Here is a 10,082-nt window from a genome sequence, read left to right as displayed (position 1 = left end):
GAGAGAAATGAAAAAGCTTACGGCACCTGGGATTCCCAGGCGGTCTTCCATCCAAGTACTAACCAGGCCCTACTCTGCTTAGCTTCTGAGATCAGACGAGATCAGGCGGAGCCAGAGAGGTATGGCCGTAAGCAACTGTATGTCCTCTTCCTAATATTTTAAAATGTGTCAAAGGTTTTGGAGTTTTGATAATGAAAAAGGATTCACTTTCTAATGCCTTCTCAATTTCTTCCAGAGAGAGAAATGAAAAAGCTTACGGCACCTGGGATTCCCAGGCGGTCATCCATCCAAGTACTAACCAGGCCCTACTCTGCTTAGCTTCTGAGATCAGACGAGATCAGGCGGAGCCAGAGAGGTATGGCCGTAAGCAACTGTATGTCCTCTTCCTAATCTTTTAAAACTTGTCAAAGGTTTTGTAGTTTTGACAATGAAATGGAGTCACTTTCTAAGGCCTTCTCTCTGTCTTTTACAGATAGAAATGAAAAAGCTTACGGCACCTGGGATTCCCAGGCGGTCTTCCATCCAAGTACTAACCAGGCCCTACTCTGCTTAGCTTCTGAGATCAGACGAGATCAGGCGGAGCCAGAGAGGTATGGCCGTAAGCAACTGTATGTCCTCTACCTAATCTTTTAAAATGTGTCAAAGGTTTTGTAGTTTTGACAATTAAATGGAGTCACTTTCTAAGGCCTTCTCTGTGTCTTTTACAGATAGAATTGAAAAAGCTTACGGCACCTGGGATTCCCAGGCGGTCTTCCATCCAAGTACTAACCAGGCCCTACTCTGCTTAGCTTCTGAGATCAGACGAGATCAGGCGGAGCCAGAGAGGTATGGCCGTAAGCAACTGTATGTCCTCTTCCTAATCTTTTAAAACGTGTCAAAGGTTTTGTAGTTTTGACAATGAAATGGAGTCACTTTCTAAGGCCTTCTCTGTGTCTTTTACAGATAGAAATGAAAAAGCTTACGGCACCTGGGATTCCCAGGCGGTCTTCCATCCAAGTACTAACCAGGCCCTACTCTGCTTAGCTTCTGAGATCAGACGAGATCAGGCAGAGCCAGAGAGGTATGGCCGTAAGCAACTGTATGTCCTCTTCCTAATATTTTAAAATGTGTCAAAGGTTTTGGAGTTTTGATAATGAAAAAGGATTCACTTTCTAATGCCTTCTCAATTTCTTCCAGAGAGAGAAATGAAAAAGCTTACGGCACCTGGGATTCCCAGGCGGTCTTCCATCCAAGTACTAACCAGGCCCTACTCTGCTTAGCTTCTGAGATCAGACGAGATCAGGCGGAGCCAGAGAGGTATGGCCGTAAGCAACTGTATGTCCTCTTCCTAATCTTTTAAAATGTGTCAAAGGTTTTGGAGTTTTGATAATGAAAAAGGAGTCACTTTCTAATGCCTTCTCGATTTCTTCCAGAGAGAGAAATGAAAAAGCTTACGGCACCTGGGATTCCCAGGCGGTCTTCCATCCAAGTACTAACCAGGCCCTACTCTGCTTAGCTTCTGAGATCAGACGAGATCAGGCGGAGCCAGAGAGGTATGGCCGTAAGCAACTGTATGTCCTCTACCTAATCTTTTAAAATGTGTCAAAGGTTTTGTAGTTTTGACAATTAAATGGAGTCACTTTCTAAGGCCTTCTCTGTGTCTTTTACAGATAGAATTGAAAAAGCTTATGGCACCTGGGATTCCCAGGCGGTCTTCCATCCAAGTACTAACCAGGCCCTACTCTGCTTAGCTTCTGAGATCAGACGAGATCAGGCGGAGCCAGAGAGGTATGGCCGTAAGCAACTGTATGTCCTCTTCCTAATCTTTTAAAATGTGTCAAAGGTTTTGGAGTTTTGATAATGAAAAAGGAGTCACTTTCTAATGCCTTCTCGATTTCTTCCAGAGAGAGAAATGAAAAAGCTTACGGCACCTGGGATTCCCAGGCGGTCTTCCATCCAAGTACTAACCAGGCCCTACTCTGCTTAGCTTCTGAGATCAGACGAGATCAGGCGGAGCCAGAGAGGTATCGCCGTAAGCAACTGTATGTCCTCTTCCTAATATTTTAAAATGTGTCAAAGGTTTTGGAGTTTTGATAATGAAAAAGGATTCACTTTCTAATGCCTTCTCAATTTCTTCCAGAGAGAGAAATGAAAAAGCTTACGGCACCTGGGATTCCCAGGCGGTCTTCCATCCAAGTACTAACCAGGCCCTACTCTGCTTAGCTTCTGAGATCAGACGAGATCAGGCGGAGCCAGAGAGGTATGGCCGTAAGCAACTGTATGTCCTCTTCCTAATCTTTTAAAACTTGTCAAAGGTTTTGTAGTTTTGACAATGAAATGGAGTCACTTTCTAAGGCCTTCTCTGTGTCTTTTACAGATAGAAATGAAAAAGCTTACGGCACCTGGGATTCCCAGGCGGTCTTCCATCCAAGTACTAACCAGGCCCTACTCTGCTTAGCTTCTGAGATCAGACGAGATCAGGCGGAGCCAGAGAGGTATGGCCGTAAGCAACTGTATGTCCTCTTCCTAATATTTTAAAATGTGTCAAAGGTTTTGGAGTTTTGATAATGAAAAAGGATTCACTTTCTAATGCCTTCTCAATTTCTTCCAGAGAGAGAAATGAAAAAGCTTACGGCACCTGGGATTCCCAGGCGGTCTTCCATCCAAGTACTAACCAGGCCCTACTCTGCTTAGCTTCTGAGATCAGACGAGATCAGGCGGAGCCAGAGAGGTATGGCCGTAAGCAACTGTATGTCCTCTTCCTAATCTTTTAAAATGTGTCAAAGGTTTTGGAGTTTTGATAATGAAAAAGGAGTCACTTTCTAATGCCTTCTCGATTTCTTCCAGAGAGAGAAATGAAAAAGCTTACGGCACCTGGGATTCCCAGGCGGTCTTCCATCCAAGTACTAACCAGGCCCTACTCTGCTTAGCTTCTGAGATCAGACGAGATCAGGCGGAGCCAGAGAGGTATGGCCGTAAGCAACTGTATGTCCTCTACCTAATCTTTTAAAATGTGTCAAAGGGTTTGTAGTTTTGATAATTAAATGGAGTCACTTTCTAAGGCCTTCTCTGTGTCTTTTACAGATAGAATTGAAAAAGCTTACGGCACCTGGGATTCCCAGGCGGTCTTCCATCCAAGTACTAACCAGGCCCTACTCTGCTTAGCTTCTGAGATCAGACGAGATCAGGCGGAGCCAGAGAGGTATGGCCGTAAGCAACTGTATGTCCTCTTCCTAATATTTTAAAATGTGTCAAAGGTTTTGTAGTTTTGATAATGAAAAAGGATTCACTTTCTAAGGCCTTCTCTGTGTCTTTTACAAATAGAATTGAAAAAGCTTACGGCACCTGGGATTCCCAGGCGCTCTTCCATCCAAGTACTAACCAGGCCCTACTCTGCTTAGCTTCTGAGATCAGACGAGATCAGGCGGAGCCAGAGAGGTATGGCCGTAAGCAACTGTATGTCCTCTTCCTAATCTTTTAAAATGTGTCAAAGGTTTTGGAGTTTTGATAATGAAAAAGGAGTCACTTTCTAATGCCTTCTCGATTTCTTCCAGAGAGAGAAATGAAAAAGCTTACGGCACCTGGGATTCCCAGGCGGTCTTCCATCCAAGTACTAACCAGGCCCTACTCTGCTTAGCTTCTGAGATCAGACGAGATCAGGCGGAGCCAGAGAGGTATGGCCGTAAGCAACTGTATGTCCTCTTCCTAATCTTTTAAAATGTGTCAAAGGTTTTGGAGTTTTGATAATGAAAAAGGAGTCACTTTCTAATGCCTTCTCGATTTCTTCCAGAGAGAGAAATGAAAAAGCTTACGGCACCTGGGATTCCCAGGCGGTCTTCCATCCAAGTACTAACCAGCCCCTACTCTGCTTAGCTTCTGAGATCAGACGAGATCAGGCGGAGCCAGAGAGGTATGGCCGTAAGCAACTGTATGTCCTCTTCCTAATCTTTTAAAATGTGTCAAAGGTTTTGGAGTTTTGATAATGAAAAAGGATTCACTTTCTAATGCCTTCTCAATTTCTTCCAGAGAGAGAAATGAAAAAGCTTACGGCACCTGGGATTCCCAGGCGGTCTTCCATCCAAGTACTAACCAGGCCCTACTCTGCTTAGCTTCTGAGATCAGACGAGATCAGGCGGAGCCAGAGAGGTATGGCCGTAAGCAACTGTATGTCCTCTACCTAATCTTTTAAAATGTGTCAAAGGTTTTGTAGTTTTGACAATTAAATGGAGTCACTTTCTAAGGCCTTCTCTGTGTCTTTTACAGATAGAATTGAAAAAGCTTACGGCACCTGGGATTCCCAGGCGGTCTTCCATCCAAGTACTAACCAGGCCCTACTCTGCTTAGCTTCTGAGATCAGACGAGATCAGGCGGAGCCAGAGAGGTATGGCCGTAAGCAACTGTATGTCCTCTTCCTAATATTTTAAAATGTGTCAAAGGTTTTGGAGTTTTGATAATGAAAAAGGATTCACTTTCTAATGCCTTCTCAATTTCTTCCAGAGAGAGAAATGAAAAAGCTTACGGCACCTGGGATTCCCAGGCGGTCTTCCATCCAAGTACTAACCAGGCCCTACTCTGCTTAGCTTCTGAGATCAGACGAGATCAGGCGGAGCCAGAGAGGTATGGCCGTAAGCAACTGTATGTCCTCTACCTAATCTTTTAAAATGTGTCAAAGGTTTTGTAGTTTTGACAATTAAATGGAGTCACTTTCTAAGGCCTTCTCTGTGTCTTTTACAGATAGAATTGAAAAAGCTTACGGCACCTGGGATTCCCAGGCGGTCTTCCATCCAAGTACTAACCAGGCCCTACTCTGCTTAGCTTCTGAGATCAGACGAGATCAGGCGGAGCCAGAGAGGTATGGCCGTAAGCAACTGTATGTCCTCTTCCTAATCTTTTAAAATGTGTCAAAGGTTTTGGAGTTTTGATAATGAAAAAGGAGTCACTTTCTAAGGCCTTCTCTGTGTCTTTTACAGATAGAAATGAAAAAGCTTACGGCACCTGGGATTCCCAGGCGGTCTTCCATCCAAGTACTAACCAGGCCCTACTCTGCTTAGCTTCTGAGATCAGACGAGATCAGGCGGAGCCAGAGAGGTATGGCCGTAAGCAACTGTATGTCCTCTTCCTAATATTTTAAAATGTGTCAAAGGTTTTGGAGTTTTGATAATGAAAAAGGATTCACTTTCTAATGCCTTCTCAATTTCTTCCAGAGAGAGAAATGAAAAAGCTTACGGCACCTGGGATTCCCAGGCGGTCTTCCATCCAAGTACTAACCAGGCCCTACTCTGCTTAGCTTCTGAGATCAGACGAGATCAGGCGGAGCCAGAGAGGTATGGCCGTAAGCAACTGTATGTCCTCTACCTAATCTTTTAAAATGTGTCAAAGGTTTTGTAGTTTTGACAATGAAATGGAGTCACTTTCTAAGGCCTTCTCTGTGTCTTTTACAGATAGAAATGAAAAAGCTTACGGCACCTGGGATTCCCAGGCGGGCTTCCATCCAAGTACTAACCAGGCCCTACTCTGCTTAGCTTCTGAGATCTGACGAGATCAGGCGGAGCCAGAGAGGTATGGCCGTAAGCAACTGTATGTCCTCTACCTAATCTTTTAAAATGTGTCAAAGGTTTTGTAGTTTTGACAATGAAATGGAGTCACTTTCTAAGGCGTTCTCTGTGTCTTTTATAGATAGAAATGAAAAAGCTTACGGCACCTGGGATTCCCAGGCGGTCTTCCATCCAAGTACTAACCAGGCCCTACTCTGCTTAGCTTCTGAGATCAGACGAGATCAGGCAGAGCCAGAGAGGTATGGCCGTAAGCAACTGTATGTCCTCTACCTAATCTTTTAAAATGTGTCAAAGGTTTTGGAGTTTTGACAATGAAATGGAGTCACTTTCTAAGTTCTTCTCTGTGTCTTTTACAGATCGAAATGAAAAAGCTTACAGCACCTGGGATTCCCAGGCGGTCTTCCATCCAAGTACTAACCAGGCCCTACTCTGCTTAGCTTCTGAGATCTGACGAGATCAGGCGGAGCCAGAGAGGTATGGCCGTAAGCAACTGTATGTCCTCTACCTAATCTTTTAAAATGTGTCAAAGGTTTTGGAGTTTTGACAATGAAATGGAGTCACTTTCTAAGTTCTTCTCTGTGTCTTTTACAGATCGAAATGAAAAAGCTTACAGCACCTGGGATTCCCAGGCGGTCTTCCATCCAAGTACTAACCAGGCCCTACTCTGCTTAGCTTCTGAGATCAGACGAGATCAGGCGGAGCCAGAGAGGTATGGCCGTAAGCAACTGTATGTCCTCTTCCTAATATTTTAAAATGTGTCAAAGGTTTTGGAGTTTAGATAATGAAAAAGGAGTCACTTTCTAATGCCTTCTCGATTTCTTCCAGAGAGAGAAATGAAAAAGCTTACGGCACCTGGGATTCCCAGGCGGGCTTCCATCCAAGTACTAACCAGGCCCTACTCTGCTTAGCTTCTGAGATCTGACGAGATCAGGCGGAGCCAGAGAGGTATGGCCGTAAGCAACTGTATGTCCTCTACCTAATCTTTTAAAATGTGTCAAAGGTTTTGTAGTTTTGACAATGAAATGGAGTCACTTTCTAAGGCGTTCTCTGTGTCTTTTACAGATAGAAATGAAAAAGCTTACAGCACATGGGATTCCCAGGCGGTCTTCCATCCAAGTACTAACCAGGCCCTACTCTGCTTAGCTTCTGAGATCAGACGAGATCAGGCGGAGCCAGAGAGGTATGGCCGTAAGCAACTGTATGTCCTCTACCTAATCTTTTAAAATGTGTCAAAGGTTTTGTAGTTTTGACAATTAAATGGAGTCACTTTCTAAGGCCTTCTCTGTGTCTTTTACAGATCGAAATGAAAAAGCTTACAGCACCTGGGATTCCCAGGCGGTCTTCCATCCAAGTACTAACCAGGCCCTACTCTGCTTAGCTTCTGAGATCAGACGAGATCAGGCGGAGCCAGAGAGGTATGGCCGTAAGCAACTGTATGTCCTCTTCCTAATATTTTAAAATGTGTCAAAGGTTTTGGAGTTTAGATAATGAAAAAGGAGTCACTTTCTAATGCCTTCTCGATTTCTTCCAGAGAGAGAAATGAAAAAGCTTACGGCACCTGGGATTCCCAGGCGGTCTTCCATCCAAGTACTAACCAGGCCCTACTCTGATTAGCTTCTGAGATCAGACGAGATCAGGCGGAGCCAGAGAGGTATGGCCGTAAGCAACTGTATGTCCTCTACCTAATCTTTTAAAATGTGTCAAAGGTTTTGTAGTTTTGACAATGAAATGGAGTCACTTTCTAAGGCCTTCTCTGTGTCTTTTACAGATAGAAATGAAAAAGCTTACGGCACCTGGGATTCCCAGGCGGGCTTCCATCCAAGTACTAACCAGGCCCTACTCTGCTTAGCTTCTGAGATCTGACGAGATCAGGCGGAGCCAGAGAGGTATGGCCGTAAGCAACTGTATGTCCTCTACCTAATCTTTTAAAATGTGTCAAAGGTTTTGTAGTTTTGACAATGAAATGGAGTCACTTTCTAAGGCGTTCTCTGTGTCTTTTACAGATAGAAATGAAAAAGCTTACAGCACCTGGGATTCCCAGGCGGTCTTCCATCCAAGTACTAACCAGGCCCTACTCTGCTTAGCTTCTGAGATCTGACGAGATCAGGCGGAGCCAGAGAGGTATGGCCGTAAGCAACTGTATGTCCTCTACCTAATCTTTTAAAATGTGTCAAAGGTTTTGGAGTTTTGACAATGAAATGGAGTCACTTTCTAAGTTCTTCTCTGTGTCTTTTACAGATCGAAATGAAAAAGCTTACAGCACCTGGGATTCCCAGGCGGTCTTCCATCCAAGTACTAACCAGGCCCTACTCTGCTTAGCTTCTGAGATCTGACGAGATCAGGCGGAGCCAGAGAGGTATGGCCGTAAGCAACTGTATGTCCTCTTCCTAATATTTTAAAATGTGTCAAAGGTTTTGGAGTTTAGATAATGAAAAAGGAGTCACTTTCTAATGCCTTCTCGATTTCTTCCAGAGAGAGAAATGAAAAAGCTTACGGCACCTGGGATTCCCAGGCGGTCTTCCATCCAAGTACTAACCAGGCCCTACTCTGCTTAGCTTCTGAGATCAGACGAGATCAGGCGGAGCCAGAGAGGTATGGCCGTAAGCAACTGTATGTCCTCTACCTAATCTTTTAAAATGTGTCAAAGGTTTTGTAGTTTTGACAATGAAATGGAGTCACTTTCTAAGGCCTTCTCTGTGTCTTTTACAGATAGAAATGAAAAAGCTTACGGCACCTGGGATTCCCAGGCGGGCTTCCATCCAAGTACTAACCAGGCCCTACTCTGCTTAGCTTCTGAGATCTGACGAGATCAGGCGGAGCCAGAGAGGTATGGCCGTAAGCAACTGTATGTCCTCTACCTAATCTTTTAAAATGTGTCAAAGGTTTTGTAGTTTTGACAATTAAATGGAGTCACTTTCTAAGGCCTTCTCTGTGTCTTTTACAGATAGAAATGAAAAAGCTTACGGCACCTGGGATTCCCAGGCGGGCTTCCATCCAAGTACTAACCAGGCCCTACTCTGCTTAGCTTCTGAGATCAGGCGGAGCCAGAGAGGTATGGCCGTAAGCAACTGTATGTCCTCTACCTAATCTTTTAAAATGTGTCAAAGGTTTTGGAGTTTTGATAATGAAAAAGGAGTCACTTTCTAAGGCCTTCTCGATTTCTTCCAGAGAGAGAAATGAAAAAGCTTACGGCACCTGGGATTCCCAGGCGGTCTTCCATCCAAGTAATAACCAGGCCCTACTCTGCTTAGCTTCTGAGATCAGACGAGATCAGGCGGAGCCAGAGAGGTATGGCCGTAAGCAACTGTATGTCCTCTACCTAATCTTTTAAAATGTGTCAAAGGTTTTGGAGTTTTGACAATGAAATGGAGTCACTTTCTAAGTTCTTCTCTGTGTCTTTTACAGATCGAAATGAAAAAGCTTACAGCACCTGGGATTCCCAGGCGGTCTTCCATCCAAGTACTAACCAGGCCCTACTCTGCTTAGCTTCTGAGATCTGACGAGATCAGGCAGAGCCAGAGAGGTATGGCCGTAAGCAACTGTATGTCCTCTACCTAATCTTTTAAAATGTGTCAAAGGTTTTGTAGTTTTGACAATTAAATGGAGTCACTTTCTAAGGCCTTCTCTGTGTCTTTTACAGATAGAAATGAAAAAGCTTACGGCACCTGGGATTCCCAGGCGGGCTTCCATCCAAGTACTAACCAGGCCCTACTCTGCTTAGCTTCTGAGATCTGACGAGATCAGGCGGAGCCAGAGAGGTATGGCCGTAAGCAACTGTATGTCCTCTTCCTAATCTTTTAAAATGTGTCAAAGGTTTTGGAGTTTTGATAATGAAAAAGGAGTCACTTTCTAATGTCTTCTCGATTTCTTCCAGAGAGAGAAATGAAAAAGCTTACGGCACCTGGGATTCCCAGGCGGGCTTCCATCCAAGTACTAACCAGGCCCTACTCTGCTTAGCTTATGAGATCTGACGAGATCAGGCGGAGCCAGAGAGGTATGGCCGTAAGCGACTGTACGTCCTCTACCTAATCTTTTAAAATGTGTCAAAGGTTTTGTAGTTTTGACAATTAAATGGAGTCACTTTCTAAGGCCTTCTCTGTGTCTTTTACAGATCGAAATGAAAAAGCTTACAGCACCTGGGATTCCCAGGCGGTCTTCCATCCAAGTACTAACCAGGCCCTACTCTGCTTAGCTTCTGAGATCAGACGAGATCAGGCGGAGCCAGAGAGGTATGGCCGTAAGCAACTGTATGTCCTCTTCCTAATATTTTAAAATGTGTCAAAGGTTTTGGAGTTTAGATAATGAAAAAGGAGTCACTTTCTAATGCCTTCTCGATTTCTTCCAGAGAGAGAAATGAAAAAGCTTACGGCACCTGGGATTCCCAGGCGGTCTTCCATCCAAGTACTAACCAGGCCCTACTCTGCTTAGCTTCTGAGATCAGGCGGAGCCAGAGAGGTATGGCCGTAAGCAACTGTATGTCCTCTACCTAATCTTTTAAAATGTGTCAAAGGTTTTGTAGTTTTGACAATTAAATGGAGTCACTTTCTA

General features: G+C 44.3%; 41 non-coding genes and 2 pseudogenes across 41 annotated transcripts; all 43 read right to left on the bottom strand.

The window, feature by feature from the left end:
- Positions 1-14: 14 nt before the first annotated feature.
- On the bottom strand, positions 15-133 carry LOC144404595 (5S ribosomal RNA). Its single transcript, XR_013466536.1, has one exon. It is a non-coding gene; the product is annotated as a 5S ribosomal RNA (ribosomal RNA).
- A 117-nt stretch (positions 134-250) lies between these two features.
- Positions 251-369, bottom strand: LOC144393051 (5S ribosomal RNA). Its single transcript, XR_013456055.1, has one exon. It is a non-coding gene; the product is annotated as a 5S ribosomal RNA (ribosomal RNA).
- Positions 370-485: 116 nt separating this feature from the next.
- Positions 486-604, bottom strand: LOC144404594 (5S ribosomal RNA). The gene has a single exon (XR_013466535.1). It is a non-coding gene; the product is annotated as a 5S ribosomal RNA (ribosomal RNA).
- A 116-nt stretch (positions 605-720) lies between these two features.
- LOC144404593 (5S ribosomal RNA) lies at positions 721-839 on the bottom strand. Its single transcript, XR_013466534.1, has one exon. It is a non-coding gene; the product is annotated as a 5S ribosomal RNA (ribosomal RNA).
- A 116-nt stretch (positions 840-955) lies between these two features.
- Positions 956-1,074, bottom strand: LOC144397442 (5S ribosomal RNA). Its single transcript, XR_013459588.1, has one exon. It is a non-coding gene; the product is annotated as a 5S ribosomal RNA (ribosomal RNA).
- Positions 1,075-1,191: 117 nt separating this feature from the next.
- On the bottom strand, positions 1,192-1,310 carry LOC144404592 (5S ribosomal RNA). The gene has a single exon (XR_013466533.1). It is a non-coding gene; the product is annotated as a 5S ribosomal RNA (ribosomal RNA).
- A 117-nt stretch (positions 1,311-1,427) lies between these two features.
- Positions 1,428-1,546, bottom strand: LOC144404591 (5S ribosomal RNA). The gene has a single exon (XR_013466532.1). It is a non-coding gene; the product is annotated as a 5S ribosomal RNA (ribosomal RNA).
- Positions 1,547-1,662: 116 nt separating this feature from the next.
- LOC144398421 (5S ribosomal RNA) lies at positions 1,663-1,781 on the bottom strand. The gene has a single exon (XR_013460568.1). It is a non-coding gene; the product is annotated as a 5S ribosomal RNA (ribosomal RNA).
- A 117-nt stretch (positions 1,782-1,898) lies between these two features.
- LOC144397505 (5S ribosomal RNA) lies at positions 1,899-2,017 on the bottom strand. The gene has a single exon (XR_013459651.1). It is a non-coding gene; the product is annotated as a 5S ribosomal RNA (ribosomal RNA).
- A 117-nt stretch (positions 2,018-2,134) lies between these two features.
- LOC144404589 (5S ribosomal RNA) lies at positions 2,135-2,253 on the bottom strand. The gene has a single exon (XR_013466530.1). It is a non-coding gene; the product is annotated as a 5S ribosomal RNA (ribosomal RNA).
- Positions 2,254-2,369: 116 nt separating this feature from the next.
- LOC144404588 (5S ribosomal RNA) lies at positions 2,370-2,488 on the bottom strand. Its single transcript, XR_013466529.1, has one exon. It is a non-coding gene; the product is annotated as a 5S ribosomal RNA (ribosomal RNA).
- Positions 2,489-2,605: 117 nt separating this feature from the next.
- On the bottom strand, positions 2,606-2,724 carry LOC144404587 (5S ribosomal RNA). Its single transcript, XR_013466528.1, has one exon. It is a non-coding gene; the product is annotated as a 5S ribosomal RNA (ribosomal RNA).
- Positions 2,725-2,841: 117 nt separating this feature from the next.
- Positions 2,842-2,960, bottom strand: LOC144404586 (5S ribosomal RNA). Its single transcript, XR_013466527.1, has one exon. It is a non-coding gene; the product is annotated as a 5S ribosomal RNA (ribosomal RNA).
- Positions 2,961-3,076: 116 nt separating this feature from the next.
- LOC144404585 (5S ribosomal RNA) lies at positions 3,077-3,195 on the bottom strand. Its single transcript, XR_013466526.1, has one exon. It is a non-coding gene; the product is annotated as a 5S ribosomal RNA (ribosomal RNA).
- Positions 3,196-3,312: 117 nt separating this feature from the next.
- On the bottom strand, positions 3,313-3,431 carry LOC144399150 (5S ribosomal RNA). The gene has a single exon (XR_013461295.1). It is a non-coding gene; the product is annotated as a 5S ribosomal RNA (ribosomal RNA).
- A 117-nt stretch (positions 3,432-3,548) lies between these two features.
- LOC144404583 (5S ribosomal RNA) lies at positions 3,549-3,667 on the bottom strand. Its single transcript, XR_013466524.1, has one exon. It is a non-coding gene; the product is annotated as a 5S ribosomal RNA (ribosomal RNA).
- Positions 3,668-3,784: 117 nt separating this feature from the next.
- Positions 3,785-3,903, bottom strand: LOC144399391 (5S ribosomal RNA). The gene has a single exon (XR_013461536.1). It is a non-coding gene; the product is annotated as a 5S ribosomal RNA (ribosomal RNA).
- A 117-nt stretch (positions 3,904-4,020) lies between these two features.
- Positions 4,021-4,139, bottom strand: LOC144404582 (5S ribosomal RNA). The gene has a single exon (XR_013466523.1). It is a non-coding gene; the product is annotated as a 5S ribosomal RNA (ribosomal RNA).
- A 116-nt stretch (positions 4,140-4,255) lies between these two features.
- Positions 4,256-4,374, bottom strand: LOC144404581 (5S ribosomal RNA). The gene has a single exon (XR_013466522.1). It is a non-coding gene; the product is annotated as a 5S ribosomal RNA (ribosomal RNA).
- Positions 4,375-4,491: 117 nt separating this feature from the next.
- On the bottom strand, positions 4,492-4,610 carry LOC144404580 (5S ribosomal RNA). The gene has a single exon (XR_013466521.1). It is a non-coding gene; the product is annotated as a 5S ribosomal RNA (ribosomal RNA).
- Positions 4,611-4,726: 116 nt separating this feature from the next.
- On the bottom strand, positions 4,727-4,845 carry LOC144404579 (5S ribosomal RNA). The gene has a single exon (XR_013466520.1). It is a non-coding gene; the product is annotated as a 5S ribosomal RNA (ribosomal RNA).
- Positions 4,846-4,962: 117 nt separating this feature from the next.
- LOC144404577 (5S ribosomal RNA) lies at positions 4,963-5,081 on the bottom strand. The gene has a single exon (XR_013466518.1). It is a non-coding gene; the product is annotated as a 5S ribosomal RNA (ribosomal RNA).
- A 117-nt stretch (positions 5,082-5,198) lies between these two features.
- LOC144404576 (5S ribosomal RNA) lies at positions 5,199-5,317 on the bottom strand. The gene has a single exon (XR_013466517.1). It is a non-coding gene; the product is annotated as a 5S ribosomal RNA (ribosomal RNA).
- A 116-nt stretch (positions 5,318-5,433) lies between these two features.
- On the bottom strand, positions 5,434-5,552 carry LOC144397720 (5S ribosomal RNA). Its single transcript, XR_013459867.1, has one exon. It is a non-coding gene; the product is annotated as a 5S ribosomal RNA (ribosomal RNA).
- Positions 5,553-5,668: 116 nt separating this feature from the next.
- On the bottom strand, positions 5,669-5,787 carry LOC144397441 (5S ribosomal RNA). Its single transcript, XR_013459587.1, has one exon. It is a non-coding gene; the product is annotated as a 5S ribosomal RNA (ribosomal RNA).
- A 116-nt stretch (positions 5,788-5,903) lies between these two features.
- On the bottom strand, positions 5,904-6,022 carry LOC144390268 (5S ribosomal RNA). Its single transcript, XR_013454326.1, has one exon. It is a non-coding gene; the product is annotated as a 5S ribosomal RNA (ribosomal RNA).
- A 116-nt stretch (positions 6,023-6,138) lies between these two features.
- LOC144396852 (5S ribosomal RNA) lies at positions 6,139-6,257 on the bottom strand. The gene has a single exon (XR_013458998.1). It is a non-coding gene; the product is annotated as a 5S ribosomal RNA (ribosomal RNA).
- Positions 6,258-6,374: 117 nt separating this feature from the next.
- On the bottom strand, positions 6,375-6,493 carry LOC144397719 (5S ribosomal RNA). Its single transcript, XR_013459866.1, has one exon. It is a non-coding gene; the product is annotated as a 5S ribosomal RNA (ribosomal RNA).
- A 116-nt stretch (positions 6,494-6,609) lies between these two features.
- Positions 6,610-6,728, bottom strand: LOC144399101 (5S ribosomal RNA). Its single transcript, XR_013461246.1, has one exon. It is a non-coding gene; the product is annotated as a 5S ribosomal RNA (ribosomal RNA).
- A 116-nt stretch (positions 6,729-6,844) lies between these two features.
- Positions 6,845-6,963, bottom strand: LOC144396851 (5S ribosomal RNA). Its single transcript, XR_013458997.1, has one exon. It is a non-coding gene; the product is annotated as a 5S ribosomal RNA (ribosomal RNA).
- Positions 6,964-7,080: 117 nt separating this feature from the next.
- Positions 7,081-7,199, bottom strand: LOC144398208 (5S ribosomal RNA). The gene has a single exon (XR_013460355.1). It is a non-coding gene; the product is annotated as a 5S ribosomal RNA (ribosomal RNA).
- Positions 7,200-7,315: 116 nt separating this feature from the next.
- On the bottom strand, positions 7,316-7,434 carry LOC144397718 (5S ribosomal RNA). The gene has a single exon (XR_013459865.1). It is a non-coding gene; the product is annotated as a 5S ribosomal RNA (ribosomal RNA).
- A 116-nt stretch (positions 7,435-7,550) lies between these two features.
- LOC144390264 (5S ribosomal RNA) lies at positions 7,551-7,669 on the bottom strand. Its single transcript, XR_013454325.1, has one exon. It is a non-coding gene; the product is annotated as a 5S ribosomal RNA (ribosomal RNA).
- A 116-nt stretch (positions 7,670-7,785) lies between these two features.
- On the bottom strand, positions 7,786-7,904 carry LOC144390261 (5S ribosomal RNA). The gene has a single exon (XR_013454324.1). It is a non-coding gene; the product is annotated as a 5S ribosomal RNA (ribosomal RNA).
- A 117-nt stretch (positions 7,905-8,021) lies between these two features.
- On the bottom strand, positions 8,022-8,140 carry LOC144404575 (5S ribosomal RNA). The gene has a single exon (XR_013466516.1). It is a non-coding gene; the product is annotated as a 5S ribosomal RNA (ribosomal RNA).
- Positions 8,141-8,256: 116 nt separating this feature from the next.
- On the bottom strand, positions 8,257-8,375 carry LOC144397716 (5S ribosomal RNA). Its single transcript, XR_013459863.1, has one exon. It is a non-coding gene; the product is annotated as a 5S ribosomal RNA (ribosomal RNA).
- A 116-nt stretch (positions 8,376-8,491) lies between these two features.
- Positions 8,492-8,600, bottom strand: LOC144399868 (5S ribosomal RNA; annotated as a pseudogene).
- A 117-nt stretch (positions 8,601-8,717) lies between these two features.
- LOC144398813 (5S ribosomal RNA) lies at positions 8,718-8,836 on the bottom strand. The gene has a single exon (XR_013460960.1). It is a non-coding gene; the product is annotated as a 5S ribosomal RNA (ribosomal RNA).
- Positions 8,837-8,952: 116 nt separating this feature from the next.
- LOC144397597 (5S ribosomal RNA) lies at positions 8,953-9,071 on the bottom strand. Its single transcript, XR_013459743.1, has one exon. It is a non-coding gene; the product is annotated as a 5S ribosomal RNA (ribosomal RNA).
- A 116-nt stretch (positions 9,072-9,187) lies between these two features.
- Positions 9,188-9,306, bottom strand: LOC144397715 (5S ribosomal RNA). The gene has a single exon (XR_013459862.1). It is a non-coding gene; the product is annotated as a 5S ribosomal RNA (ribosomal RNA).
- Positions 9,307-9,423: 117 nt separating this feature from the next.
- Positions 9,424-9,542, bottom strand: LOC144399519 (5S ribosomal RNA). The gene has a single exon (XR_013461665.1). It is a non-coding gene; the product is annotated as a 5S ribosomal RNA (ribosomal RNA).
- A 116-nt stretch (positions 9,543-9,658) lies between these two features.
- LOC144396850 (5S ribosomal RNA) lies at positions 9,659-9,777 on the bottom strand. Its single transcript, XR_013458996.1, has one exon. It is a non-coding gene; the product is annotated as a 5S ribosomal RNA (ribosomal RNA).
- Positions 9,778-9,894: 117 nt separating this feature from the next.
- LOC144399853 (5S ribosomal RNA) lies at positions 9,895-10,003 on the bottom strand (annotated as a pseudogene).
- Between the last annotated feature and the right edge of the window lie 79 nt (positions 10,004-10,082).

This window comes from Gasterosteus aculeatus, chromosome 2 (assembly GCF_964276395.1).
Source record: "Gasterosteus aculeatus chromosome 2, fGasAcu3.hap1.1, whole genome shotgun sequence".
In the NCBI taxonomy this organism is placed as follows: Eukaryota; Metazoa; Chordata; class Actinopteri; order Perciformes; family Gasterosteidae; genus Gasterosteus; species Gasterosteus aculeatus.
Note: the sequence above shows the minus strand (reverse complement) of the source record. Positions and strands in the feature narration are given on the sequence as shown.